Source organism: Erinaceus europaeus, chromosome 20 (assembly GCF_950295315.1).
Source record: "Erinaceus europaeus chromosome 20, mEriEur2.1, whole genome shotgun sequence".
Classification (NCBI taxonomy): Eukaryota; Metazoa; Chordata; class Mammalia; order Eulipotyphla; family Erinaceidae; genus Erinaceus; species Erinaceus europaeus.
This window is the reverse complement of record NC_080181.1, coordinates 18,774,303-18,802,211: the sequence shown is the minus strand read 5'-3', so window position 1 is coordinate 18,802,211 and position 27,909 is coordinate 18,774,303. Positions and strand designations below refer to the sequence as shown.

The 27,909-nt window shown below is 43.5% G+C and overlaps 1 long non-coding RNA gene across 5 annotated transcripts in view; it reads left to right on the top strand.

Moving 5' to 3' along the window:
- The first annotated feature begins 283 nt into the window (after positions 1-283).
- The window catches only part of LOC132535000 (uncharacterized), a 74,257-nt gene continuing 46,631 nt past the window's right edge, over positions 284-27,909 (top strand). For 4 of the 5 annotated variants that reach the window (XR_009546771.1, XR_009546772.1, XR_009546774.1 and 1 more), the window contains exons 1-3: positions 284-1,301; positions 17,210-17,329; positions 22,743-22,817. This is a non-coding gene — a long non-coding RNA (uncharacterized LOC132535000). Of the gene's footprint in view, positions 1,302-17,209; positions 17,330-18,793; positions 18,830-22,742; positions 22,818-27,909 lie in introns of all 5 variants that reach the window. The other variant, XR_009546775.1, reaches the window with a different exon arrangement.

The window sequence follows — 27,909 nt, the reverse complement described above, 5'->3', positions numbered from 1 at the left end:
TCCTCCTCCTCCCCCTCACCCTGGTCTCAGCTTGATTTTATCAAGACTGGCACATCAGCAATGAGCGTGAGGCCAGAAACACTCCGGTGCTGTTCCTCAGAGGCAGCCCCACAGCCCGAGAGGCATGGTGAGTATGGACACATAAACATTACTGAAGGTACTGGCTGTAACCAAAGAGGACATCACAGAGGAAGTGAGCCCTGCAACACTGTAAGCCAGAGCTGAGCATTGCTCTAGTGAAGAAGGAGGAGACCAGGGTGAGGGGGGGGCCCATGGAAATGTGTGGCTGCAGTTAGCAGAAGTAGCTGCTGTGGAAAAACCTAGCTCTCTCACCTCTCCAGAGAAAGCCTGTGGGTGTGGATCCACCAGCCATTACCCATGTCCAGCAGAGAAGCAATGACAGAAGCCAAAACTCCCACTTTCTGCACCTTCTTCTACCTTCATACTCCAGAGCGGGAGAAGTGGTAGGAGGAAGAGAGTAAGAGGGCTCTGAACTCCAGCTCCATCAGGACCCACAGGGCAGGGTTGTGGCATTTGGATATAGCAATAGAGTAATAGGGGCATGAGTGGCTTGGAAGGGAAGAGAGGACTGGACCTGGAAGAAAAAGGGGGCAGTTTTGTACAAATGTAAACAGATAGTTGTAGAGTTGGCGGTTAACCCGTGTCTGCAACTTTGGGAGAACTACTGTGGCTTAAAATGGAGGAATTGGGGATTCAGAACTCTGGTGGTGGAAACAGCATGGAATTATACCCCAGTTGACACGTAATTTTTCTAATCAATATTAAATCACTAGTAAAGTTAAAAAAAAAAAAAAAAGAAAAGAAAAACCGGGTTCCCCTGGTCAGGGTTTTCAACTGCAGTTCAGGGCCCTCCCAGCTCCCTGCCTGTGAGACTCACCAGCAGCTCCAGCTTAGCTTAAGCCCTGGGAAGCAGCTTTGTGAGTGGGAACCCACCAACATTCCTGTGGTCAGCCTGGCTGCTGACGGGAACTGCTGGGACACCACCCAAAACAGCAATAAAATCTCCCTCTAGCCCAGAGAAATGACAGCTTGTGCTCAGCTAAGGGAATTCGTTATGCTGATTTGCTTCCCAAATGTACTTGGCAATTGGGGGGGGGGGACCATCTGTTGCTAAGCTTCCATTATCCAGGGGGGAAAGATGGTTTCTTCATCTCTCTGACAGGAGTACAGCAGCAGCATAGAGCTGGACTGTCCCTTGTGAACCTCTGGGGAGATCAGGAGACAGCAAGAGTGAGCGCCCTCCATACTTACATCTCAGAGAGAAGTCACCTTGGTTCTAGGTAAAGACGTGTCTGCATTGTAAAACTGGCAATGGGATTAGACTAGCTTGGCTCTTAAAAAGATCTACCCACAGGGGCCAGATGCTGATGCACTCTGTTGAATGCACATAGTGCAGTGCACAAGGACCTAGGTTCTGGTCCCTACCTGCAGTGAGGAAGTTTCATGAGCAGTGAAACAGTGCTGCAGGTCTCTCTTCCTTTCAATCTTCCTCTTCCCTCTCAATTTCTCCATCTCTCTCTCTCTCCAATAAGTATTAAAAAGTAAAAAAAAAAATCTTAAAAGGACAGAGAAAGACTACAATGCCAAACCTTCTAAAGAAAAAATGCCCAGGGAATGAAAGGCAAGTATTTTATATTATATATATATATATATATATATATATATATATATATATATATATATATATATATATATGGTATCATATATACAATATGTAATTGTATATATGATTAATATATGATATCATATATAATATACTATATATATGATATCATATATATTATGTAACCATATATATATGATTAATGGTTTACATCAACAATAAAATACATTAAAAAAATAAAATATAGTACTTTGTACATGTATAACATTTCTCTGTTTTCCACATAACAATTCAACCCCTTCTAGGTCCTCTGACATTATGTTCTAGGACCTGTATTCTTCCTCCACCCTAGAGTCCTTTACTTTAGTGCAAGTGTTTTTATATATGAGAAAAACTCAAGTTTTTTTTTTTTCTTTTGTAAGATCTGTATTTTCCCTAATAGTACACACATCAGAAACTTTGTAGTCTAAGGCTTGTTTTGGTTCACTTGATCTCATCTGAGACGGCAGAAAGAGCTTGTTATCAACCTCCAAATAATTACTTTGATTCTGAAGATTAAATTTTTCTCCTCCAGGCCACTAATTAATTACTCAGATGCTTGTTAGCAGAGCCCTCTCTAGCATCAAATGAAGACATTTGCAGGCATGTTTAACCATCCAGGCGGTAGAGAAAGTCCTAACACACTCATTTCTCTTTGCTTCTGAGTGGTGATGAATATTAAGCAGCAGCTGGTGAGCCCCTCTGTCCCGGGCACTGGGGAAAAGTGCTGAACAGTGGTCTGTGAGGTGGCACAGTGGATAAAGCCTTGGACTCTCAAGCATGAGGTCCTGAGTTCAGTTCCTAGCAGCACATGTACCAGTGTAATGCCCAGTTTTCTCTCTCTCCTATATTTCTAATAAATAAAATCTTTTTTTAAAAAAAAAGTGCTGAACACAGCAGGCAGAGCTCTCTCTTTGTGGGGTGACAGGTAACTTAAACACAGTTACCCTCCCCCCCTGAGTGCTGTTCAAGGGTGCTGGGGGGTGTGGGGGCATGGAACTGTAACTGCAGCGCCCCATCTTAGGAGGTGAGATGATGGAGGACCAGAAGAAGTGAGGACTTGGGGGAGACCCCAAACACTGATTGATTTTTTGAGATTATCTCAACCATCAGCCAACGTTTTTTGCATGTTCCTCTTGGGACTTTGGAGCTCTGCGTCCCAAGACAGCCTTCCCAGGCACTTTGGAATGAAGGGCTTTGGGAAGCTCTTCAAGCCAGGGATTGATGGTGACTGGGTTTGAATGGACTGGTGAAAGGAGGAGGCAGCAGTACCCACATTACCATATGTAAGGACCCAGGTTTGAGCCCCTGGTCCCCATCTGCAGAGGGGAAGCTTCCTGGGCAGTGGAGCAGTACTTCAAGTGTCTTCTTTTTTCTCTTCCTCTTTCTCTCCTTCTTTTGCGCTCTTTTCCTCTGTCACGATCATTATTTAAAAGTAAATTAAAATATTAAATTACACTTAGTACAATACTTCAAAGGTGATTCAAGCAGTAGAGACTAGTCTGAAGGCAGACTGCTTTGGTTCAAACCCACACTCTGCTACTTACTGGCCACTTAACCTCTTTCTTTAAACCTGTACACAATGTTGATATAATGACAGGGAGGAGGCAGTGTTACATAGTGCTTTGTGAGGAAGGGTCATGCCACTGGGTGTAAACCTTTTTTTAAATTTATTTTATTTAATTTTTTATTATTGGATAGCGACAAAGAGAAATTGAGAGGAGATGGGAAGATAGGGAGGGAAAGAGACAGAGAAACACCTATAGCCCTGCATCACCACTTAGGAAGCTTTCCCCCTGCAGGTGGGGACCAGGGGCTTGAACCTGGGTCCTTGAGCACTGCAATGCGTGTGCATGACCAGGTATGCCACCACCTGGCCCAATTCTTTGCTATCACTTATCTGTTAGCTAATCTTGTTGGCCTTTGCAAACTGCACTGGTCTCTGCTGCAGTGCTCTTGTTGTGTTTGGAATGTGATAGGGTCACCAAGCCTTTAGGCCATTGCCTGTCTACATGGTGGAAGTTCTTAGGGAAAAATGCTTACCTGGGTTGAAAACTAAGGCTCTGTTCAGTTTCTTTCTTTCTTTTGCCTGCAGAGTAATTGCTGGGGCTCAGTGCCTGCACTATGAATCTACTGCTCCTGGAGGCTATTTATTTCCTTTTGTTGCCCTTGTTGTTTTTTTATTGTTGTAGTTGTTATTGTTGTCCTTGTTGTTGGATAGGACAGAGAGAAATGGAGAGAGGAGGGGAAGACAGAGAGGGGGAGAGAAAGATAGACACCTGCAGACCTGCTTCACTGCCTGTGAAGTGACTCCCCTGCAGGTGGGGAGCCGAAGTCTCGAACTGGGATCCTTACACCAGCCCTTGCGCTTTGTGCCACGTGCGCTTAACCTGCTGCGCTACCGCCTGACTCCCTAACATTTCCCATTTTTCCATATAACAATGCAACCCCCACTAAGTCCTCTGTCATCCTTTTTGGACCTGTACTCTCCCCCGACTCACCCCACAGTCTTTTACTTTGGTGCAATACACCAATTCCAGTTCAGGTTCTACTTGTATTTTCTCTTCTGATCTTCTTTTTCAACGTCTGCCTGAGAGTGAGATCATCCCATATTCATCCTTCTGTTTCTGACTCATTTCACTTAACATGATTTCTTCAAGCTCCATCCAAGATGGGCTGAAAACGGTGAAGTCACCATTTTTAATAGCTGAGTAGTATTCCATTGTGTATATAGACCATAGCTTGCTCAGCCACTCATCTGTTGTTGGACACCTGGGTTGCTTCCAGGTTTTGGCTATTACAAATTGTGCTGCTAAGAACATAGGTATACACAGATCTTTTTGGATGGGTGTGTTGGGTTCCTTAGGAGATATCCCCAGGAGAGAAAATACAGGGTCATAAGGTAGGTCCATTTCTAGCTTTCTGAGAGTTCTCCAGACTGCTCTCCACAGGGTTTGTACCCATTGACATTCCCAAGAGCAGTGGAGGAGGGTTCCTTTGACCCCACAACCTCTCCAGCATTTGTTGCTACTCCTTTTTCTGATGTATGACATTCTCATAGGAGTGAAGTGGTATCTCATTGTTGTCTTTATTTGCATTTCTCTGACAATCAAAGATTTGGAGCATTTTTTCATGTGTTTCTCAGCCTTTTGGATCTCTTCTGTGGTGAATATTCTGTCCATGTCCTCCCCCCATTTTTGGATGAGGTTATTTGTTTTCCTGTTGTTGAATTTGGCAATCTCTTTATATATATTGGTTATTAAACTCTTGTCTGATGTATGACATGTAAAGATCTTCTCCCATTCTGTGAGGGGTCTCTTGGTTTGGGTAGTGGTTTCTTTTGCTGTGCAGAAGCTTTTTAATTTGATGTAGTCCCATAGGTTTATGCTTGCCTTAGTCTTCTTTGTAAGTGGATTTGTTTCATTGAAGATGTCTTTAAAATTTATGCAGAAAAGAGTTCTGCCAATATTTTCCTCTAAGTTTCTGATAGTTTGTGGTCTAACATCCAAGTCCTTGATCCACTTGGAATTTACTTTTGTGTTTGGTGAAATAGAGTGGTTCAGTTTCATTCTTCTGCATGTTTCAACTCAGTTTTTCCAACACCATTTGTTGAGGAGACTCTGCTTTCCCCATTTAATAGTCTGGGCACCTTTGTCAAAGTTTAGATGTCCATAGGTGTGGGGGCTTACTTCTGGGCTCTCAATTCTATTCCATTGGTCAGTGTGTCTATTCATGTTCCAGTACCAAGCAGTTTTGATGACAATGGCTCTATAATACAATTTGAGTTCTGGGAGTGTGATGCCTCCAGTTCTAATGATGAACAATCTTTTTAATAGACTGCTGTATCCAGTTGACTAGAATCTTGTTCAACATTTTAGCATCTATGTTCATCAGAGATATTGGTCTGCAGTTTTCTTGTTTTGGTTCTGTCCTTGTCTGCTTTTGGTATCAGGGTGATGTTGGCTTCATAGAAGCTGGAAGGGAGTATTCCTGTGTCTTCAATCTTCTGGAAGACTTTTAAAAGTAGAGGTATTAACTCTTCCTTGAAGGTTTTGTAGAATTCATTTCTAAAATCATCTAGTCCAGGACTTTTATTCTTGGGAAGGTTTTTGATAACTGTTTCAATGTCGTTAGCTGTGATGGGTCTGTTCATATTATCGAGTTTCTCTTTATTTAATTTTGGAAGTTCGTAGGTATCTAGGATACCATCCATTTCTTCCAGGTTCTCTAGCTTGGTGGCATAGAGTTGTTCATAGAAGCCTCGCATGATAGGTTGAATTTCTGCAGTGTCTGTTGTGATAGTTCCTCTTTCATTTACAATCTGATTTATTTGAGTCTTCTCCCTTTTTTGTTTTGTGAGTCTGGCTAAAGGTTTGTCAATTTTGTTCACTGTTTCGAAGAACCAACATTTACTTTTGTTGTTCCTTTGTATGGTTTTCTTATTTTCAATGTTATTTATTTCTGCCCTAATTTTAGTGATTTCTGTCCTTTTGATTGCTTTAGGGTTCCTTTGTTCTTCTTCTAGGTCTTTTAAGATGTGCAATGAGGTTGTTTATTTGTGCTTTTTCTTGTTGGTCATTACGCCAGGTCCCCTGCATTGCTTGATGCTGTGGTCTAGTTACATAATTATTGTTTTGCCTGAGTCCCGCCCTGCCTGCAGGGTATTGGTTTCATACCCACTGGTTAGAACCTTCGCAACAGCTGCTATGGAAGCTTGCTACCTTCAAGCTCTTTTCTTTTCTCCACCCCCTCTCCTATCCATTTCCTTTTCCCACTTGCCACTTCTGTTTCAAAAGATATAAAGGTGTTTTCTCTGATCAATAAAGGCATTGCATTGTGTTCCCACTCAACCACGAGTTCCTGGTCTCTCTCTCCCATGACGCTAGCCCAGCATTTCCTAATGTGTGTTTGTATGGCTATGAACTTCCCTCTCAGTACTGCCTTTGCTGTGTCCCAAATATTTTGATAGCTTGTGTCTTCATTTTCATTGAACTCTCGAAACATTTTGATTTCTTCCTTTATTTCCTCTTTGACCCAGTAGTTGTTAAGTAGTGTACTGTTTAGCTTCCACACTTTGGGACTCTTACTAATCTTTTGTTGGTTGTTAAGTGTTAGTTTAATTCCACTGTAGTCTGAGAAGATGCTTGGGATGATTTCAATGCTCTTGAATTTGCTGATGCTGTCTTTGTGGCCTAACATATGGCCTGTCCTTGAGAATGACCCATGTGGACTTGAGTAGAATGTGTATTGCAGTTCTCAGCTATTATGTCTTGTAGAATGCTTTCTTCCCCTCCCTCTCTTTCTTCCTCTGGTAAGCCAATAATGTATATATTATTTGATTTTAAGTCATCCCATATGTCTCTGTTGTTGTTTCCAGTATCTCTTAATCTCTTTTTTAGCTCTCTTACTTCTTTTTTAATTGTCTCTAATTCGTCCTTGATCTTGCTAATTCTGTCTTCAGCCTCATTTATCCTATTCTCTCTCCCCTCTACTGTTTTCTGGAGTTCATCTTTTTTGTTACCCTGTTCTTACACTGTTTTATTTTGTTCAGCTAGTTGTGTCCTTAGCTCAGCTATGTCAGTTTTCAGCTCTCTAATAACCGTGAGATAATTAGTGTTTACTTCCAGAGTCTCATTTGTTGTTTCTGCATTTCTGATGACAATTCTTTCAAACTCCTTACTCACTCCTGTGACTATTTTTTTAACAAGCGTTTGGATGTTAACCTCACTATTTTGTACTTCAACCTTTGGGGGGCTATTATCTGGACTTCTGTCCTGGTTAATTTCTCCAATATTTCTTCTTGTTGGTTTAACCATTCTATATAGTATGTTATGAGGTCCCTCTCTCAGAACTTTTCAAATTACTGATCACTCTTGCCTGGATTGACTTGTGTCTAAGTAAGGTACTTAAAGAGTTCACAGTTGTGGAAACTGACAGTTGTTTCAATATTATTTCAGTCCCTGAGTTGGAGCACAGAGGCTGTTAAAAGCCTCTTTTTCTTCCCTGTCGGCTATGGGAGCCTGAGGGCTTTTAAACTATAAGTAGGCTTCTTAGCTTAATCACTCAGTCCTGACCAAGAGATCAAGCAGGGTGGGGGAGAGATAGCACAGTGATTATGCAAAGAGACTCTCACACCCCTAGGATCCAAAGATCCAGGCTCAATTCAGCTACTCTGCCAAGACAGGCAGCGCTGCTGTTTCTAAACAAGTCTTGTTTATAGTTTATAGGTTCTGAGGCAATTATTCACCATGTTCTCATCAGGAGAATAATGTGGAAAGGCTCCCACTATACAGCCCCACTGCTAGACCACTGCGTTGGATCGACCTTCCCGTGGTGCATCCCGTGAGTACCCATTCATTGGGGAAACTGACGATCCTTCCTAGCCGACTGAATCCACATGGATCCCAGTCACTTTCAAAGCCAGCAACAAGCAGCTCCTGCCAGCTTTCAAGCTGTTGGTCCTGCTCTTCGAGTCCTCCAACTTAATGTTGAGGGGCTGTCCTTTGCCAAACGACAGACTATGACCCACATAGTCAATGACTGCCACCTCTCCAGATTCCAAGGAGGTCTCGAAACTTTACATCAGGCTCAACCTGATGCTGTTGACTGGCTACGGAAGAAGGGCAAACGCTAGAAGAAGAAGGTGTAGCTCCTGAATTTCCTGGTCAGTTATCTGTTCCCAGATGTCAGCACAGGGTCTCCCCCTGCTGCTCCAGCCTCTGAGGGCAGTAGCAATGGAGATTCACAGTTGCATTTGGTGAGTCTTAGGAGAGTCCTTCCTCCCTTCAGCAGTCTTTTTGTTGGTAAAGCAGACTGGAGGTGGTGCCTCAACTGGTAAACTGCTGGGCTGTTACCAGCTGCTCAATCTCTCTTTAGGCTCCTCCCTGTCCATGAACCACATGTGTTTGTACTCACCGGTGGTTTGGTGGGTTCCTGACGTCATTCTAGTCCTGCCTTGTTGCAGTCCCAGTGGTCTCCTTTGGTATTCCTAGTTGACCTGAGGAGGAGAAGAGAGAAAAAGCTGCTGTTCCATAGCCCCGCCTCTGGAAGTCTCCTTATTTATTTATTTTTAATGGCAGAGAGATACAGAGAGAAAAATACACAGAGCTACCAGAGCACTGCTCAGCTCTGGCTTATGGTGGTACTGGGGACTGAACCTGGGTCTTTGAAGCCTCAGGCATGAGAGCCTTTTGCACAACCATTATGCTGTTTCCCTGGCCCACTTGTTAATGATTTCAATGTGTTTTCTTATTTTTCTTTTTTTAAATATTTATTTACTTTTTGTTGACCTTGTTGTTTTTATTGTTGTTATAGTTATTGTTGTTGATGTCATCGTTAGATAGGACAGAGAGAAATGGAGAGAGGAGGGGAAGACAGAGATGGGGAGAGAAAGACAGACACCTGCAGACCTGCTTCACCGCCTGTGAAGCGACTCCCCTGCAGGTGGGGAGCCGGGGGCTCGAACCGGGATCCTTGCTCTGGTCCTTGCACTTTGTGCCACATGCGCTTAACCTGCTGTGCTACTGCCAGACCCCCGTGTTTTCTTATTTTTCAAAGAAAGAACTAGAGAATTTCTTTATCAAATATACTCTTTTTTATTGTCTAGTAATTTCTTTTATAATATTACTACTCATTTCCCTTCATCTCTTAAGCTCCTCTTCTTTTCTTTTTCTTTTAAAATTTTTGCCTCCAGGGTAATTGCCGGGGCTTAGTGCTGGCACTATGAATCCACAACTCCTGGAAGCCATTTTTTTTTTATTGTATAGGACAGAGAGAAATTGGGGGGGGGGAGATAAAGAGGGAGAGACTGAGACAGAGAGAGAGATATCTGAAGACCTGTAGGTGGGGAGCTTGGGGCTCAAACCAGGATCCTTGTGTGGGTCCCTGTGCTTAGTACTATGTGTGATTAACCTGCTGTGCCACCGCCCAGCCCTCTTGTCTTTTTTCTTTACCTTTTTCTTTCTTTATTTTAATTTCTTTCTTGGGGGATTAATTGTTACAGTCGACAGTTAATACAATAGTTTGTACATGCATAACATGTTTTTTAGAAGTTATTTTCATTTTCTGTTTTTCAAAATACATAGGGCTACAGTGTCCTCTGACTATAGCTGTCCTCACATCAGCTTTGATTTGCTGATATTGTTATTTTCATAGGTTTATATTCTGTCACAGCAGTTTTTTTCTGCTTTTGTAAATATGGCATATAACTCACAGATGATAAGGGGAACACATATTGAAGTATATGGATACATTGTTATTTATCAATGTCAAATTTAAATACAGTGAAGTGCCCATATCTTAGCTGTAGAGTTTGATGAGTTTTGACAGATGTGTGTATCCAACAGCTCCATAAGGATGATAGAGAGATGCTTCCCTCTGTCCCCCTGATTTTGCCCATCTGCCTCCTTCCAGTTAATCCTGCCTCCAGGGGCCACCACATTCTGATTCCTGCCATCACAGTCTTTCTGACCCTGCTTGAACATCATGTAAATCAAACCTCTTAGTCTGTGCTCTCTTGTGTTTGACTAATTTTCCTCAGCATAGTAATCTTTAGATAAATTTGTATTGTTGCTTGTCTCAACAGTTTTTTTTTTTTTCAACTGTTGAGTTTTGTTTTTTAATGGCTGGGTTAAAAACCATTCCATTGTATGAGTGGTCTCACTCTGTTTATCTTCTCTTCGCTGAATGGACTTTTGGGTGTTTCCAACTTGGAGCTATTACAAATAACAGTGTTTGGACATTCCTTTAAAGGTTGTTTTCTGAACTTGTTTTCAGTTCCTTTGAGTAAATAAATACTCAGTGGAATGTCTGGGTCAAGAAGCAGGTTGTTCTCAATTTCGTAAGAAATTGCCTAACTCTTCTTCTCATGGTTTTATCATTTGTTGTACCCTCTATCTAAAAATGCATGAGATGAGTTTCATATCCTTGCTAACAACAGCTCTGGTTAGTTTTTGTTTTTTCATTTCTTATTTTTGACAGAAAGTATGCCTTTTCTGTTAAACTTCAAAAAATTTTTTGTTATTATTATTATTATTTTGTGTGTGTGACTGTGTGTGTCTGTGTGTGTCTTTATTATTATCACTGCCACACCAGAATCACCACTGGGACTTGGGGCTTGGTGCCTCCACTGTGAATCTACCACTCCTGGCAGCCATCTTTTCTTCTCTTTCTTTTCTCTTTTCTTGTTCTTCTTATGTTATTTGTTAGGACTAAGAACTTGAGAGAGGAGGAGGAAGTAGGAAGAGAGACACCTGAAGACCTGTTTCACCTCTTGTGAAGCTTACCCCGCTACAATATGGAGAGTGGAGGCTTGGAACCCAAGTCCTTGTGCTTGGTAACATGTGCACTCACCTGGATGTGCCACTGCTTGCTTCCAGTAGTAGCAGCAGCAGCAGCAGCAGCAGCAGCAGCAGCAGTAGTAGTAGTTGTTGTTGTTGTTCTTCTTCTTCCTCCTCTTCCTCTTCCTCTTCTTCTTCCTCTTTTTCTTCTTCTTCTTCCTCTTCCCCTTCTCCTCCTCCTCCTCCTCCTCCTCCTCCTCCTCCTCCTCCTCCTCCTCCTCCTCCTCCTCCTTCTTCTTCTTCTTCTTTTTACCAGAGCACTGCTCAGCTCTGGCTTATGATGATTTGGGGGATTGAACTTGGGACTTTGGAGCCTCAGACACAAGAGTCTCATTGCATAACCATTGTGCTATCTACACACACCAAGTAGTTGCAATTCTGATACTCTCTTTGTCTTATGAATTACTTAGGAATATGCTGATATATATATATATATATATATATATATATATATATATATATATACATATACATATATTTTTTGCCTCCAGGGTTATCACTGGGGCTCGGTGCAATAACTACAAATCTGCTGCTCCTGACAACCTTCCCCCTCCATTTTATTGGATAGGACAGAGAAATTAAGAGAGCAGGGGAAGATAGGGAGGGAGAGAGAAAGATTGGCACCTATAGACCTGCTTCAAGGCTTGTGAAGCAACCCCACTGCAGGTGGGGAGTCAGGAGCTTGAAGCAGGAGCCTATGCTGCCATCTTTAACAACAACTACAACTCATGACCCAGAAAACCATGTTAGGTAACATCAGAACTGAGGTTGAATAGTTATCCCCGTGTATGATAGTGTTTGTCCTCTAAAGCAGTAGTTCTCAAAAGTAGCAAGATACACAAGGAGTTAAAAAACTAAAACAAACAAACAAACAAAAAACCCCCCAGCATATTTAGGGACAAAATCCCAGATCTCATTTGTCAGTGTGAAAGCTGTGGAATTTCTGGGTGTAAAAAGTCCTCCAAGTGCCTGAGACATTCAGTCACTTTGGGAACCACTGTCCAAAGCTCCATCCTCACAGCAAAGGGCAAACCTAACAGTTATACTCTAAAATTTCAGTGGGTTCCCTGGGCTTCTAATTATGTTACAGACTCGACTTCCAGAAAGGAAAACAGAGCCAGTTCTCTCCTCAGGTACTATAAACATCTTTCCAGAGCCTCTGCATGTGTGCACATGCCTCCACATATAACATACATCTCTTTTTTATTTATTGCCACCAGGATGGTCACTGGGGCTCAAAGCTGGCACTCTGAAACCACCACTTTCTGTCTTTTTTATTAGGGTGGAGATATTGAGAGGAGGGAGAGAGAGAGAAAAAGAACCGGCACACTTGTTTCACTGCTCTTGAAGCATGCTCCCCCCCCCCAGGTGGTGTGTGGGGGTTCTTTTTTTTCCCCTTTTGTTGCTCTTTTTGTTGTAGCCTTGCTGAGGTCATTATTGTTGTTGTTGATGTCGTTCGTTGTTGGATAGGACAGAGAGAAATGGAGAGAGGAGGGGGAAGACAGAGGGGGGGGAAAAGAAAGACAGACACCTGCAGACCTGCTTCACTGCTTATGAAGTGACTTCCCTGCGGGTGGGAAGCCGGGGGCTCGAACCGGGATCCTTATGCCGGTCCTTGCACTTTGGGCCCGCTGCGCTACTGCCTGACCCTTGGGGTGTGGGGGTTCTAACCTGGTTCCTTGTGTAAGGTAATGGTTGCACTCAACTGGTTGCACCACTAACTGGCCCCCAGATTCTCTCTCTCTCTCTCTCTCTTATATTGTTGTTGATTGTATGCGTTATCCTGTACTTGCTGTTCCAATATAGGGACGCATATCTATTGTTGTCATTGCTGGTCTTTACCTCTTTGTGTTGACTTTTTAGATGAAGAGCAACAAGGAGAGAGGGAGAAAGGGAAAGGGGGTCACTGCAATAAAGTCTCCTTCAGTGTTGAGAAGACTGAGGACTGGAATTTGAGTCCTTTGAGTGGCAAAGCAGGCAAGCTATCTCTCTGACCCATGTGTATCTTTTCATTTAGTCCACACTGAGCTGCTCAGTCATCCATTGCATGGGACATCGTACCTTGCACTGTATAGATGTGATTCTTCTCCTTCATCTACCCCCTACCCTTCCCACCCCTCCCTCCCCCTTTTTTTTGTTTGCCTCCAGGGTTATTGCTGGAGCTCGGTGCCTGCACTATGAATCCACTGCTCCTGGAGGCCTTTTTTTTTTGCTATTGTTATTGTTGCTGCTGGTTTTGTTGCTGGATAGGACAGAGAGAAACTGAGAGGGGGAGGGGAAAACAGAGAAGGGAAGAGAAAGACAAACACCTGCAGACCTGCTTCACTGCTTGTGAAGCGACCCCCATGTAGGTGGGGTGTGTGTGTGGGGGGGCTTGAACCAGGATCCTTGTGTGAGTTCTTGTGCTTCACACTATGTGCACTTAACCCACTGTGCTACCTCCTGAACCCCCCTTTCTTTTTCTTTTTCTTTTTATTTACCAGAGCACTGCTCAGCTCTGGTTTATAGTAATGGGGGAAGGGGGAACCACTGAACCTGAGCCTCAGGCATGAGAGTCCCTTTGCATAACCATTATGCTAACTACCCCCTATTTTGCATTCCTTTCATGTTCCAGGCACTGTTCCCATGATTCTTCCATTTTTTTTTTTTCAACATGTAAGAGCCCTGCTAGCCTCCTCTTCTCTCCCAGTTTAGGCTATATAGCTAATTATTCAAACTGCATTCTCCTCTAACCTCTTAATTCATTGAATACATACTCTTGTTTAAAGTCTCAGTTTCTTCAAAGCAAAGCACATCTTATTTCTTAATTTGTCTCTTGAACAGTTTTATCTTTCTAAAGGTTGAAGAAGCAATAAAAAACAGTACTAGATACTACACATTACTAGAGGTTACAAGTTAAGTTATATTCTCATCTCATACCACATATCAAATAAATCTCAGGTCATTTACAGCTTTAAAGCATTAAAAAAAACCTGTCATGACTTGGAGGATATAGTTCAGTTCCTTTGAACCCTTCTTTTAAAGATTTATGGGAGTTGGGCGGTAGTGCAATGGGTTAAGCACATGTGGCGCAAAGTGCAAGGACCAGAACAAGGATTCTAGTTTGAGCCCCTGGCTCCCTACCTGTAGGGGAGTTGCTTACAGGCGGTGAAGCAGGTCTGCAGGTGTCTAACTTCTCTCCCCCTCTCTGTCTTCCCCTCCTCTCTCCATTTCTCTCTGTCCTATCCAACAACGAGGACATCAACAACAAAACTACAACAATAAAACAACAAGGGCAACAAAAGGGAATAAATAAATATAAAAAAAAAAGATTTCTAAGAACGGGACCAGGTAGTGTTGCACCTGGTTAAGCACACACTTTATAGTGCTCAAGGACCCAGGTTCAAGTCCCTGGTCCCCCACCTGCAAGTGGAAAGCTTCACAAGTGGTGAAGCAGGGCTGCAGGTGTCTGTCTCTTTCCCTCTCTTTCCCCTCCCCTCTCAACTGCTGTCTAAGACCAGGCAGGGGTGATAATAGTATGATGGTTTTGCAAAAAGATCTTCATACCTGAGACTCCTAAATCCCAGGGGTAATCCCCCCCGTTTCATCCCCGGAAGCCAGAGATGAACAGTTTGTCGGTAGATGAACAATAAAATGTGCAAGATCAACTGCAGTTCACAAAACAAGACAAACACTAAAAGCATACAGAGCATGACAGTGATCAGATTCATGTGACTCCAGTAGCTGGAAAGCAGAAAGTTAACATTGGAAGCCATGGCAATGCAGACATGTTAACAGTGAGAGCTCGAAGGAACAGAGGAACATGGGAGAGTCTTTTTTCCAGCTGAGTATTACAAGTTTTTTTTTAATATATTTATTTTCCCTTTTGTTGCCCTTGTTTTTTTTTTTTTTTTGTATTGGTGTAGTTATTTTCTAGATCTTTTTTCTTTTTTAAATAATTTTAAAATATATATTTATTTTCCCTTTTGCTGCCCTTTTTTAAAAAAATATTTATTCCCCTTTGTTGCCCTTGTTGTTTTATTGTTGTAGTTACTATTGTTGTTGATGTCATTGTTGTTAGATAGGACAAAGAAAAATGGAGAGAGGAGGGGAAGACAGAGGGGGAGAGAAAGATAGACAACTGCAGACCTGCTTCACTGCCTATGAAGGGACTCCCCTGCAGCTGGGGAGCGGGGGCTCAAACCGGGATCCTGAAGCTCCAAAGTCCCAGGTATCAATCCCCTGCCCCACCATAAACCAGATTTGAGCAGTGCTCTGGAAAAAAAAGGAGGGGGATGAGGGTTAAGCAGTAGCACACTGATTTAGGCACACAGTGCGAAGCACAAGGACTTGCACAAGAATCCCTGTTAAAAATCAATGCAGTCCATTTTTGTTTACTGAACTAGTGGGTGAAGTCAAGGTTTCTGAGAGATGTAATGAGACTGAGAATATGAGAAATACAGGCAACTAAGAGGCTGTGTTTATAAAGTGTGAGATGCCAGTAGGGTTATTATAGCAGGGATCAGCATGTGACCCTTGGAGTTGTCTGAATACATTAGGTGTGAAAATCAGTGGTATTCAGAAAGAACAATCACTGGAAGGCTTAGTGGCTTTCTTTTTCTTTCTTTCTTTTTTTTTAAAGTTTTTTTTTTGTTTGTTTGTTTTTTATTTTTTAAATATTTTATTTATTCCCTTTTGTTGCCCTTGTTGTTTTATTGTTGTAGTTATTATTGTTGTTGTTGTTGTTGCATAGGACAGAGAGAAATGGAGAGAGGAGGGGAAGACAGAGAGGAGGAGAGAAAGATAGACACCTGCAGACCTGCTTCACCGCCTGTGAAGCGACTCTCCTGCAGGTGGGGAGCTGGGGTTCGAACCGGGATCCTTATGCCGGTCCTTGTGCTTTGTGCCACCTGCACTTAACCCGCTGCACTACAGCCCGACTCCCCTCTTTCTTTTTTTTTTTTTTTTTTTTTTAAAGATTTGTTTATTTTTGTGGCCTGGGAGGTGGTGTACTTGCTTGAACACTGAATCTGCAAGTGTAAGATACTGAGTTTAATCCCAGGTATCACACATGCCCAGAGATAGTCTGACTCTCTCTCTTCTCTCTCTCATTAATATAAATGGGCATATATTTAAAAAGATGTATTTATTTGAGAGAGAGGGAGAGAGGAGACACCAGAGTGCTGCTCAGCTCTGGAGTAAGGTGGTGCCCGGGATAGAACAGGTGACCTCTGGAGTCTCAGGCATGCCAATCCTGAAATCTAACAGGCTGAGATCTCTGCCTGGTCCATTGAGACAGTGTTGAATTAGTCTGGATGTGGGACTTGCTTTCTTTCGGGGTGATGGGAGAATTCTGGGAAAAAGATGAAGCGTTGGTCAGGTAGCTAATTATTCAGTGAATGAGGGCAGGAGAATTAGCTCTGTAATTGGGGCCTGGCTTGTTTTCATTTTGTAGATGAGGGAATAAAGGAGAAGGATATGTGATTTGCCTGTGGACATACGACTGACAACTGCAGGAGCCCCGATTCTAATCCAGGCCACCTGGCTTTCAAGTTTGGGATCTAGCCACAGCGAATGTTTCATACTCTCCACCTTCTCCACAAACATGGACTCCAAACTTTTGAGAAAGCTCTTAAGAGATAAGGTTCCATTTCAGCTAAGGTTTCCCTTTCCTTGCTATTTTTTTTAAAAAAACATTTTCCATTATTTTCCCTGACACTTGCTTCAGCCTTTTCTCTGTTGAGAGCTCTTAAGTTCTCGGCATTAACATAATCAGAAAAGAGAGGTAGATCACAGGCAATGAATTTCTGTCTGCCTGTCAGCATCGTGGTGTTGTGGTGATGAATTAGATTATTCTCCATGGGGGTCAGCGGTAGTGCTGCGGATTAAACGCACACACACTGCAAAGCACAAGGACTGGCATAAAGATCCTGGCTCCCCACCTGCAGGGGGATCACTTCACAGGCAGTGAAGCAGGTCTGCAGGGGTCTATCTCTCCTCCTCTCTGCCTCCCCTCCTCTCTCGATTTCTCTCTGTCCTATCTGACAACATCAATGGTAAAAATAACAAGGGCAACAAAAAATTGTAAAATAATAGCTTCTAGGAGCAGTGGATTTGTCGTAGTGCAGGCACCGAGCCTCAGCTATAACCCTGGAGGCAAAAAAAAAAAAAAAAAAAAGGATGATTCTCAGCATTTAACCAAGCTCCATGTCCCTCCTCCCTCATCCAGATCCAGCAGGTGTTTGGAAGTGTCAGCAGTTATATTTACTGTGGACACAGAATGTTACCCACCGTCCCCAACTTCTGTGGAGTTGTAATCTTGTTTCTACCTCTTCTGGACCTGCAGAAGGTTGGTTAGCTTTTTAATTGTAAATGCCTGTGTCATTGTAAATGTCTGTCCTTTCTTATCACGTGATGTGGCCCTAGACAGAGGCAGCCTCATTAATCTGGCAAATATGGAGACGCTGGTGTGAGCCTGATTCTATGCTGGGAATGAGGGTTAAGTAAAAGGGTGCCATGAGTGGAATTGGGGTTCCAGCTGTGCTTCTCTGTGGGATCACCTTCTCTGCTCTGGAATGGGTGAGGGGAGACAAAGCAACAAGGGGTGGGGGTGGGGGCAGGGAATGAAGGAAACGGAGGCTTGGATAGGAAGGAGGGATCATTATATTAACATCTAGGGGATGCAGTGCCCTCCCTGGTTGAGGTCCCAGCTACAGCCCCAGTGGCTGGCTGCCTGCAGCCTTGTTCTTTTCTGTCACTGCCACATCAGTATGAGGAAGAGTCACTGACTGTGGATTGCAATTGCAGAGTGACTCTGAGGACTGTTGAGACTTGAGGGACCCCGAATGCTTGGGTCTCTGGGGCAGGGGGTTCTCTGTTAGCAGGAAGTGATGGAACCCTGCTAGAAACCTTCTCTCTGAATGTGGCGCTCGGCTCTTCGGCAGTGTCTTTGCATCCTTTCAGCGAGTGCTTCAGGGAAGACCACTGAGGCTGAGGCAGGAGCATCAGCAGGAATACCTGTGCTTAGCACCACAGCCTAGTCTCTGAGTTCTGTTGGGGCCCTGGGAATCCTTCCTTCTCACTGGTGCAGCTGGTTCAGCTTGTGATGACGGAGCTGCTGCTGGAGACTTCTTGCTGGCTGTGTGGCCTGGCATATTCCAGTGAGGAAATACCCTGTCTCTATAGGTACTACACCTGCCAGATTTGTACAAATAGTGGAAAAATATACTTTCACAAGGAAGGAATGATTTTACTGCATAGAAAGGCATTGGGGGGCTGGGTCTTTTGTTGACGATAACATGGATGTGTTTAAAATAAAGAGAGACAGTGTGTATGTGCTAATGGCAAGGAGTTGACTCATAACATGGTGAAGACTTGGTTTATTCCAAGTTTGCAGGTGGGCTCTCAGGCTGGAGATCCTAGGAAGAGTTCCCACTGGAAGCAAAGGTAGTGGGTGCACTAGGAGATTCCCCACGTCTTGGAGGAGGGAGGGGAGGGAGCTTTTCAGTTTTCAGTCAATCTAAGGACACCCCCATGCCCTCCCTAAAGAGACCAGTCTATTTTAATCAAAGTCTATTAATTTAATCATTATTTTTTATTTTTATTTGTCGCTAGGGTTATCACTGGGGCTCAGTGCCTACAGGATGAATCTACTGATCTTGGCAGGCATTTTTTTTTCTTTCCACTAAAAAACCTTTTTTAAAAAATTATTATTATGGTAGAGACAGAGATATAGGGTGAGAGGGGGAGAAAGAGAGAGAGAGAGGGAGGGAGGAAGAGAAACAGACATTTGAAACCTTCCTTTACCACTTAGGAAACTTCACTCTTCAAATGGGGAGCCTCTCACATGGTAAGTTGGTCGCTTTACCAGTTATGTCATTGCCTGGCCCCTTAATTGTTTAGCAAATGGAATAAAAGTGTTTACAGAAATATTTAGAACCATGTTTGGCCAAATAGCTTAATGCCATGGCCTAGCAACTTGACATACAGCATTAACCATAACAGAAATGAAGTTTCTTATACTGTCAGTGCACTGAGAGTTGCGTCCTTCGAACATAAAATCTAGAAGAATCCATGCAAGTACATAGCAAAAGATAATTATTATCAACTGTATTAGATGTGAACGTTCTGGCATGGCATACACATGATTCATCTTTGAAAAACATGTATGCTCCCCACATGGTAGGAAAGGACACCCCACACCTCTTTCCTAAAATGCTCATGTGTTAACACTGGAACCAGGGGCTGTGATAGTGGACTTGGAAAAGGGACTCACAGGTGTGGGGTATGCGTGATTGAGGGCCCTTCAAGAGGGGGGTGGCACAGCCACACAGTAGAGTGTAATGAGACCTCCAGGCTCCTGGGAAGAGAGGAGACACCCCGCCCCAGAGCAGGAGCTGTGTAGGGAGAGAAGGTGAGAGCAGAGTGGAGGGGTGGTTCTGCTGGTTGGAGGGAGGCAAAGGGCCCCAGGAAGGCTGTGCTGTAGGCTTTGGGGAACAGGAAACAGCTCCTGCCCACCAGCCCAGAGAAGGAAGCGGCCCTGCTGACTGACACCTGACCTACATTATATAAGGTAATGAATTTGTGTTCACTTAAGTTACTAACTTGTGGTGCCTGTTACAGTGGTAATATAATTAGCAATATGTGAGCCTGAGAAAGTAAATCACGATCTCTTGACAGGAAGAAAAGAGAAAAGTGTGTATGGGTATGTGGAGATAGGAATGAAGATTAGGTTCAGAGAAATGTTTTCTTAAATAGGCTGATGAGAACAGAACTTGAGGACAGGAGCCAGGGAAAGTGGGTTGCTCTTTAAAAAAAATTTTTTTAATATTGATTTATTTATTTTCCCTTTTGTTGCCCTTGTTGTTTAACATTGTTGTGGTTATTGATGTCGTTGTTGGAGAGGACAGAGAGAAATGAAGAGAGGAGGGGAAGACAGAGAGGGGGAGAGAAAGACAGACACATGCAGACCTGCTTCACCTCCTGTGAAGTGACTCCCCTGCAGGTGGGGAGCCGGGGGCTCGAACCAGGATCCTTGCACCAATCCTTGCGCTTTGTGCCACGTGCACTTAACCCGCTGCGCCACCGCCCAACTCCCAGTGGGTTGCTCTTATTCGTACACGATGCCATACATCTTGATGATATTGTGATTAAAAATTAAGTCTTGGGAGTTGTGCGGTAGCACAGCAAGTATGATTTTTTGTTTGTTTCTCAGCTTCTGTTGATGAGTGGGATCATCTCATACTCGTCTTTATCTTTCTGACTAGCTCACTTAACATAATTCCTCCTAGCTCCATCCAAGATGGGTCAGAGAAGGTGTGTTAATTGTTCTTAATAGCTGTGTAGTGTTTGTTTCGAAGGTTATTTCTGGGGCTCAATCCCTGCACGACAAATCTACTGCTCCTGGGGGCCATTTTTTCCATTTTTGTTGGGTAGAACAGAGAGAAATTGAGAGGTTAGGGGAAGATAGGGAGAGAAAGATAGATATTGACAGACCTGCTTCACTGCTTGTGAAGCAGACCCGCTGCAGGTGGGAAGTGGGGGAATTGAATCGGATCCTTGCTCTGGTCTTTGCGCTTAGTACAAGGTTTGCTTAACCCAGTGTGCTACCACCTCGCCCCTGCAAGTATGTTTCTAAATGAGAAAAATTCAGAGCACACACACACACACACACACACACACACCAAAGAAAATCAAAGGAGCTAAAGAAGTCTGAAAAATCTGAGTTTTTCAAAAGCAAAAATCTGCAACTATTCATAGCATCCCAGATAATCTCAAAATAGACAGTAGTAAAGGAATGCAAGGTAGAAACAAACCCTGATGAGCTTCTTGGTGTTTGTTTTGCTTTTGGTTCGCCGCAGATACTGAATAACTCTGAAAACGTAGACCTGGCTGAGTAAAATAGGGTAACAGTGGGATAGGCTCCTTACTGTTCCCGTTACTGGAAGAGCTTCTGCTTCCTGTGTGGTTCAGTGCGTGTCTTATCAGCTGAACCCTCTGTCAGGTATCTCACAAATCTTTGGTGGTAGGAGTGCCCACAGGCTCAGTAAAGAACCTAAAAGAGGCAGATTCTGAAGAGAACTTGCCATTTGGATAAGGAAGAGCACTAGATGTATGTCCCGTCCCTATAGTGTCAGGGAAAAAAAAATCCTGCAGGAATCAACGTAAAGTGGAGCATTTGCAGACTTTTACAGCTGAGTGAGATTGTCATCAGCGCACAAGCACCTGTGCTCCAAGCAGCCCTCCAGGTGATGAACTGCCTGTGAGGCTGTGAGATCTCTGCTAGGGATGCGTGTTAGCATCACATAGCAGTGTGCTTCCTGTGGGCCCTGCAGCATATGGAGACTGTCAGAGAGCCACCTGCAACAAGCCATCCTGTCTCTATTGTCGGTGCTGCATCTGCTGGAATTGGTGAAGACAAAAAATATGCCTGGACAAAGGAGGAGTTATTTTCTTCCATAGATAGGTGTTGTTCTGTTTTGTGAATAGGATTTCTATCTCTTTCCCCCTAAATTTGATGTTTTGCTTTTGAAATGAAAATCTGTTTTTAAATGTTTTCCCTTTTGTTGCCCTTGTTGTTTTATTGTTGTAGTTATTATTGTTGTTGTTGCTGTTGGATAGGACAGAGAGAAATGGAAAGAGGAGGGGAAGACAGAGGGGGAGAGAAAGACACCTACAGACCTGCTTCACCGGGTGTGAAGCGACTCCCCTGCAGATGGAGAGCCAGGGGCTGAAACTGGGATTCATACGCCGGTCCTTGCGCTTTGCGCCACTTGCTTTTTGCGCCACATGCGCTTAACCCACTGTGCTACTGCCCAACTCCCGAGACTGTAGTTTTATGATCTCTTGATTTAATAACATACAATAAGGAGGTTCAGGTGCCTCAGTCGGAACTCAGGTGTTGTACCTGGGGACCGTTTATTTGTGTGAGCAATGAGCTCAAACAATGCTGATATAGGATTATAGTACAAAAGTGTGGCATAGAGTTATAGAGAATTCTTGAACCTCTCCTAGAAACCCAACACACCCCAACTCCCTGAGGGTCAATAGCTGTGTGAAACCTTCAGGAGACAGCATTTCCCACAGGCAGGGAAACCCTGGTGGAGACCATAGCCAGGGAGGCCACAGTGATTCTCCCTCTGTAGCTTTACAAGACTGCTCGTCAAGAGGCATGAGCCCAGGCAGCGAGGGCTGCAGAAGCAGCTCAGAAAGGCCCCTGAGTGACTATCTCCCAGGCTCTCTGAGGTGCCGCTGGGCAATGAGACACAGCTGGGAGGGCTCAGTCTTCAGGAAGGATGGAGGCTGATGGAGTTCCTGAGACCTGACTGTAGACAGATCAGTGTGTGCTTTTGGTGTGGCCAGGCCACATCTGTGATTCCAATATTTAGTTGTTGATGGCAAAGGACTAGTCTCACGGCAGGAAGAGAGATAGTGGAGAAAGAACAACAAGGCTGCTACATTCCTGTCAGCACTGGATACCTGGAGCATGTGTCCTCTGCCAGCAAGCCATAGGGAAACCCTGTGAGCCTGTCTGAGGAATGTGGTATTGGCGTCGCTTCTCTTCAGCAGGTGCTGCAGGTTAAGACCTCTGAGACTGAGTCAGGAGATGGTCTTTTTGAGCTCTGCTGAGGTATGGGGATCCTTTGCACTGCCATCTTGAGCTGTAACAGCCAAGCAGCTGCTCCAGTGTGTTATCTGTGGGCCCTGCAGCATATGGAGACTGTCAGAGAGCCACCTGCAACAAGCCATCCCTGTCTCTGTAGGTGCTGCATCTGCTGGCATTGGTGAAGACAGAAGAAAATATACCTGGACAAAGGAGGAGAGATTTTCCTGCATAGGTAGGTATTGTTCTGTTTTGTGAATAGGATTTCTGCCTTGTTTCCCTAGATTTGATTTTTTTTTTCTGAAATCAAAATCTTTAAAAAAAAATTTATTCCCTTTTGTTGCCCTTGTAGTTTTTTTATGATCATAGTTACTATTGTTGTCGTTGTTGGATAAGACAGAGAAATGGAGAGAGGACGGGAAGATGGGGGTGGGGGAGAGAAAGATAGACACCTGCAGACCTGCTTCACTGCTTGTGAAATGACCCTCCTGCAGGTGGGGAGCCGGGGGCTCCAACCACGATCCTTATGCCAGTCCTTTCGATTTGTGCCATGTGCGCTTAACCCGCTGCAGTACCACCCGACTCCATGAAATGAAAATCTTAATAATTGACGATAGTCAAATGAAAAAAAGGGGGAGAGAAAGAGCAAAAAGGAAGGAAAAAGAGGAATGTTCTAAGATGTCTTTTGATTTGTGTTGGTGCCTTACATTATCTTCTTCATCTAGGGGAGGGCTTTGAGGGGCACTTTTTTTTTGGGGGGGGGAGAGAAGTTTGTGAAGCATCATTTTCAACTATACCTAGCACTTGTAAATCTGATCTACTTTAATTTATACTATATTGGAAACAAGGTGAGAGAATTAGGTTAATATGAAATGTCCAGTGTTAAAGTATTTTTTGTCTATACAGTTTTCACTATAATTAACTTCAGGCACTGTGATGGCCTTTGCAATCTGTAGCAACTCCTCTACTAGTTATGGGTTGTGTATTAATGGCAGAAATGAAGTTCCCAACTCACCATCTTTTGTAAGACCAGAACTGAACAAAGGCAGAACCTTGAGACATGTCGCCCCAAGACAATGTGACAGAATGGCGCTCACAATCTTGGGAAGTGCAGATATACATTTAATGAACTCTTCTGGTAATGAAACCTAAATCTTTTAAAATTTTTAAAAAATATTTATTCAATATTTATTTATTTCCTTTTGTTGCCCATGTCTTTTTGTTGTTGTTGGAGTAATTATTGCTGTTATTATTGATGTCATCCTTGTTAGGACAGAGAGAAATGGAGAGAGGGAGGGAAGACAGAGAGGGGGAGAGAAAGAGAGACAGCTGCAGACCTGCTTCACCGCCTGTAAAGCGACTCCCCTGCAGGTGGGGAGCCGGGGGCTCAAACCGGAATCCTTACACCCCCGGTCTTTGCGGAACCGGGATCCTTACGCCATTCTTTGTGCTCTGTGCCCCGTGCACTTTACCCGCCGCAGCGCTACTGCCCAAACTCCCTCAAATTTAAATCTTGACATCTATTTTGATATTATTTATATATATTGTATCATGCTCCTTTACATACACACTATTTTTTTGGTAACTGGCGTGAAAGTGTTATAAGGTGTTGTGTTATAAAGCACATTTTCTTTTCTTTGCTGTGCTGTCCTTTCTGTGGTTCTTCTTTCTCTAGCATCTCTAGCATCTAAAGTAGAGTGTACTGAAGAGATTATAAAGTTTCGACCTGCAATTTTTTAATAAAGAAAAAAATTCCCGTAGGAAATAAAGCAAAACATAATCCCTTTCTTGAAGATGTCCCCAGCCTGTCATAGGTGATATATATATATTTTAATTTATTTATTGCCTCCAGGGTCATCGCTGGGGCTCAGTGCCTGCATGATGAATCCACTGCTCCAGGTGGTCAGTTTTTCCTTTTTCCATGATAGGACAGAGAGAAATTGAGAGGGAAAAGGGGATAGAGAGGGAGAGAAAGAGACACCGCCTGTGAAGCTTCTGCCCTATAAGAGGGAACCAAGGGATTGAACCTGGGTCCTTGAATGTGGCAACATCTGTGTCGATCAGATGCACCACTACCCGCTTGGAGCCTGGTGATGAATATTTTTAATCCATAATCGACCCTTGAGGAGCACAGGTTTGAGTCTGTGGTCCTGCACCTGTGTGGATTTCTTTGTGAACTGCCCACAGGGTTTATGGGAGGGATACATTCAGTACTGTGGTACCACTGTGTTTTCTCTTAAGACTTTTTTTCCTTTCTCTTGACTGTATTGTGAAAAGACAATTCATGATCATTTATAAAATGTGTTGAATGGGGGGGTCAGGTGGTGGCGCAGTGGGTTAAGCGCATGTGGTGCAAAGCGCAGGGACCAGCGTAAGGATCCCGGTTCGAGCCCCCGGCTCCCCACCTGCAGGGGAGTCGCTTCACAGGCGGTGAAGCAGGTCTGCTTTCTCTCCCCTTCTCTGTCTTCCCTCCTCTCTCCATTTCTCTCTGTCCTATCCAACAACGAATTGCGTCAACAAGGGCAATAATAATAACCACAACGAAGCTACAACAAGGGCAACAAAAGGGGGGAAAAAATGGCCTCCAGGAGCGGTGGATTCATGGTGCAGGCACCGAGCCCAGCAATAACCCTGGAGGAGGAAAAAAAAAATGTGTTGAATGGCTGTTTATGCTTTCAGGAAGGATTCTTGCAGGCTGTTTGTCATGAAGTCTGGGGACAAGTTAAAGCCAGTTCTACCTGTGGTTTGAACAAATGTCACCTAGACATGCTCTTGTCTCTATTATTGAAGTGTAGCTAAAAAAAAAGGGGGGGGGAGCTGGGTGGTGGTGCACTGGGTTAAGAAAACATAATAGAAAACACAAGGACCCGGACCCATGTAAAGATCCCAGTTCAAGCCCCCAGCTCCCCACCTACAGGGGAGTCGCTTCACAAGCAGTGAGGCAGGTCTGCGGGTGTCTATATTTCTCTCTCCCTCTCTATCTTCCCCTCCTCTCTCAATTTCTGTCATAGCCAAAAAAAAAGAAAAGAAAAATGGCCTCCAGGAGCAGTGGATTCATAGTGCAGGCACCGAGTCCCAGCAATAACCCTGGAGGGAAAAAAAAAAGAAGCAAAATACTTTTGAAACATTCATCTTAGTGGGGGTAATGAGGGAACGTGTCTCAGAAGAAATATAGCCCACACTGGGTTTTGGAGGGAAACAAGAAGTTTGACTGGTAGAGTGACAAGTGACTCTTACCGGGTTAGACGCACATAGTACGAAATGCAAGGACCTGTGTGAGGATCCTGGTTCGAGTTCCTGGCTCCTTACCAGCAGGGCAGTTGCTTCACAAGTGGTGAAGCAGGTCTGCAGGTGTCTCTCTCTCTCTATCTCCCTAACCTTTCTCATTTTCTCTCTGTCCTATCCAATTAAAAAAATAACAAAAGGGACAAAGTCGACTCTGTAGTGCAGGTACTGATACCCAGCGATAACCCTGGAGGCAAAAAAAATAAAGGAGAAAAGAAAAGTGCCTCTTACCTGGAGTTCCTCCTTGGCTGCTAAACCACTGTTTCTCTCCACATTTGTTCGCTGTAGTTCCTCAGTGAAGACAACCTTTGCTCTTCCATTAAGCTCGCGGATTTCCATGAAATAGTTGAAGAGGACAGATGCACACAACCCCCCCGCCCCATCTATTGCTTGTTACTTGCACTGATGACTCAGGATGGCACATGTTTTGTTCTTGTCTGTCCCTTTGGCCTTCCACTATCAGTATGAACACAAGGATGCCCAATGGTCAGTGCATTCAACCTGCTGTGCCCATCCTGATGTTTCTAGTGCAGGAATTATCTCATCTCTGGCCAATGAAAACACCTTTCTCTGTGACAGGTCGTGAGGCACTACTATCTCTGATTAACTTTTTTAAAGGAGTCACTTCATCTTTGTGAACTTTGTAGAATCTGGTAATTTTAGCAAACTAATAGAAGATAGGTATATTTGAAAATAAGAGAAGCATGGATTTGTACGGATAATTACAATTGCAGTTTATTTTACTTTTTATTTTTAATTGGGGAATTAATGGTCTACAGGTAACAGTAAATACAGTTGTTTGTACATGTATAAAATTTTTCAGTTTTTTGTAAAACACACACACACACACCACCTAGGTCCTCCTCCACCATCCTCCTCCACCATCATGCTCCAGAGTCCTTTACTGTTGTGCAATACACCAAACCCAGTCCTAGTTCTGCTTTGTGTTTCCCCTTTTTTAAAAAATTTATTTATTTATTTATTTATTATTAGATAGAGACAGGGAAAACTTGAGAAGGGAGGGGGATAGATAGAGGGAAAGAGACAGACAGATACACACACACACACATATATATATATGTCACACTTTCTTAGCCACTCATCTGTTATTGGATGGGGCTTGAAGGAATTATGTTGAGACACACCTTGCTTGTCATTCTTTTATTGTTGTAGTCGAAGTTGTTGTTATTGATGTCGTCATTGCGTTGATGAGGTTGCAATCAGCGGATGCAATATAAGAATTGGGAGAAGCATATGGGAAAGTAGGCCCTACCCTAGGGTCCCAGGACTGGGGGAAATTTAGGCACTAGAGTGGAAATGTGAGGTTCCTGTCTTAGGGTTCAAGAAGACAATGGATAGTTACTGTTATCATCACATTATTTGGTAATTGGGTCAACTTTGAAAAGTCCCTTTGTTAGACATACAATCAATTTTCCCCCCTCATATTAATTAAATAGTGATTTATATGACTACAGTGTAATAGGAGTGTACATAAACACCATTCCCACCACCAAAAAATTGTGTCCCATCCCACCCACCCACCCCCACCCCCCTGCCAGCCCAGGAAGCTGCATGTCCACCCTCCTGCTCACCACAGGGTTTTTACTTTGGTGTCCAGGATCATTATGGGGTCCACAAGGTGCCTTCTAAATTTTTATGTCTTGTCACTTAATGACACTTCACCTAAGCAAGTGGCCATAACCAGAATTGTCTGTTTCATTCAATACTTCCAGGGTTGGGAGGTATTATTATTATCATTATTATTATTATTATTATTATTATTATATCCAAAGACTTTGTGTTCATTTCTACCAAGATTTTTTTTAAAGATTTTATTTATTTATTTGAGAAACACAGGAGAAGAGAGAGACAGACATGTACATCTCTGGTGCATGTGCTGCCGGGGACTGAACTCAGGACCTCATGCTTGAGAGTCCGCTGCTTTATCCACTGCGCCACCTCTTGGACCACAGATTTTTTTGTTTGTTTAGAACTGAGTATTGGTAGGCTGGCTAGTAGTCAAGGCCCATCACGATTTCTTT